We start from the raw sequence: 3,172 nt of genomic DNA, 5'->3' as shown, positions 1-3,172 counted from the left end.
GGACAACATAAGGTAACGAAACAAACACTTATTGTAACGATTTTTTAGTAACAAAACAAACACTTATTGCAACGATTTTTTTCCTCGGGCAAAGTACATTTTTTTCTAGTGCAATGATAAGACGAAAAACATTGATGCATCACCGGCGATTGAAGTTAAGCCTCTTCAGGCAGATTTTTCCCAAGAATCAGAGACTTGTTAACATTATTTGAGAGAACGTGGTGAAACTATGATAATGAATGAAATATGTACTAGAACCTCTAATCAAAATCAATGTGATGAAAATTCCAAACTAGCCATAAAAAAGGAACAAGGGGGTTTTAACGAACGAAAATGGAAGGATGGCCCTTCAGATGAAGCGGAGTGGGTTTATAATATTTTAGAGTTGTTCTTTGTTGTTTGAGAGTGAGTTACGGTTATTTGAGTATCCAAATTACAACAAAAATATTGGTTTATATGCACCAAAAGCAGTAGCTTTAGTTAGTAAAGTTAGTGAAGAATATTATAGTCTTGTGATAGATTTAGAACTTTTGATCTCATGAAGTTTTGGGGAGAGGGAACTCTTTATTGTAGCTTCTGGACTAAAGATGAAGTTTTGATTCTTCGAGCTCTATCAAATTACCTGAAATTGCCGCTCATATTTATGCTGTAATAATGAAGATGAAGATGATGAAGATAAAGAAGACGAAGAAGAAAAAAAAGAAGAAGGAGTCGAACACGAGGAAGAAGAAGTAGAATAAGAAGAAGAAGAAATGGGTTTATAAAATCCACTAATTCTAGGTCCACAAAGTGTTCTTATACTTTGGACTCTAGGTGGGCAAATCTTATTGCGATGCCTAAAAACATCTCAGACTTTCCTGTTGAACCTGGTGACTTTGCTTATGAAAGGAGAATATAGGACATGCTTCCTTCTTTTCTACTCTCGGAATTACGGAGAATGCTAAGAAATGCTCTCAAACATTAGACTTTTTTATTACTGAATTGTTGAATGATTACAAATGTATGAGTCTACCCTTATTTATACAAATATATCTCCTCATGTATGGTGGTGATCATCTTGATCTAAAGGCTACGATTAAGACCTACGATCTCTTATCAAATATATAAAAAAGAAGATCATCTAAGAATCTCTACATTAATGGAGGATTCTAGAAGATCTTCTAGAATCGTCTACTCTTGGGCTTAATTGAGCTCCCTTTGTCTTAGGCTCGCTTGGGTTGGCTGTAAACTCTTGGTTCCAAAGCAAAATGGGCAGCCTGTGACAAAAGACTAACGTGCGCCATACCCATTTTGTCCGAAAACAAAACCAACAAAAAAAAAACTAGTAGTCAGAAAAAAACAGCAACATAAACACAACTAATAGTCTGAAAATAAAATTAACATAAAACAACTACTAGTACGAAAATAAAATCAACATAGAAAAACCAGTAATCCATCGTCCGACGTTTGCTCTGAGAATGTGGCATATGTGACGGTCCGGAATCATGCTCAATATCCATATCAACATTATGCAACTACAAATGTAGATAACCAAAAAATACAATACACAGTTCCTAAATCTGCCTAAACACATCATCCGGTATTGCACGATATTTAGAAATATGCAATGGAGGTAAGTGATCGTAGTAGTGTGGATTCAAGAATTGTGTGATGTTATACCCGAATGGAACTGGAGATAGCTCCACTGTATCTAATGGATATCACACTCTATACGTTTACTTTACATGAATATTTTTTGTATATTTAGTTATATTTGAACTTTATTTGGTAGATTTTATGTTTTATAGGTGCAAAATGATAACTATGTGTCCATGAATGAAAAATGACCAAAAGTAAAGGACAAAACAATGTAATTGAGGAAATAAAACGAATTGGAAGGAGGAGTCCCCCAACAGCTTTGGACTGTCCATGATTTCGAGCATATCTATCTCATTCGGACTCTAAATCACCTGATTTCAACGACGATGAAAGCTATCTCAATGGGATATAAATCATATATCTTGCAATATTCCAAAATGCGAAATCCAATATGATAATGCATAAATAAAAAAAAAACCGGCAAGAACGAAAAAAAAGGAAGCAAAAACGGACAAGAACGAAAAAACCCGGCCAAAGTGCACCAGAAAGAGCTTCGGACGGTCGTCTGAAAAATGACCTAAACACCTAGACGGAAAAATGACCTAAACACCCAGACGACCTTCCTGTGATGCAAAGTTGACAAAACGATAAGAAGATATTTTGGGCTTTAAGATGATGACAAAAGAATTACTAGATACACCTCAACACCAAAACGAACATTGGAATTGTTAAGCATGTTGATCTCAAAGTTTTTATGTGTACGTACGGTGATGCTATTATATCATAATGAAGAAAGAACATATTGGCAATCACTACATACTGTTAATTAACAAATTTTTAGATTCACATGAAAGCTGAAGCAACTACATCCAAGTAAGTGTTGGTTGTTATACCTACACACAAGTACATGTATCTTACATATAATATAATGGACTAAAAGTTCGAGTATCGATCCCACGAGAAATATTTAACTGTCTAATCCTAAGCGCTAGATTATCGCAACTATGTTCAATCCTACCCTACACAATCGAATTTAGGAATGATTAAGCTAAATTAAACTAGTTTATGAAACACAAATAAAAATCATGCAAAAACAAGCAAATAACACGGAGATTTATTAGATTAAAAGGCTTAGGATTTTATCTTTCCCGTATGTGATTATCTGACCTTCAATTCCCTTCAACTATGCAAGCAAAACATTCGAGTTACTAACCTAAGATGCTAATTTAATCATAACACGCTTCCGCGTGTATAATAATTCTATTATTATAGACTAATTATTGTATTCCTACGCAATTCAATCAAGAATAAAGCAGTAAGCACAAATCTCAATAAGGACAACCTAAGAGGTTAACTATATTCCTATGCTAACAGAACAAAGTTTCTTCTACCACAGTTCTAATTGTTAAACAAATCTTCCAATCTTTGCTTCCACAATAAAAATAAAGCACGTAAAGTGGCCAATTTCATGCACTTAATAAAACAAGTAGATGAAATAATCCGGTAATAATACTTGCATAAAATCATAGAAAATGTTTCATAAATCCGATATAGGGTTCAAATAAAATCATAGAAATAGAAAACTAGCTACTCC

This window comes from Erythranthe guttata, chromosome 10 (genome assembly GCF_056151865.1).
Source record: "Erythranthe guttata isolate IM_541 chromosome 10, IM_541, whole genome shotgun sequence".
Lineage (NCBI taxonomy): Eukaryota > Viridiplantae > Streptophyta > Magnoliopsida > Lamiales > Phrymaceae > Erythranthe > Erythranthe guttata.
This window is presented reverse-complemented; position numbering follows the sequence as displayed.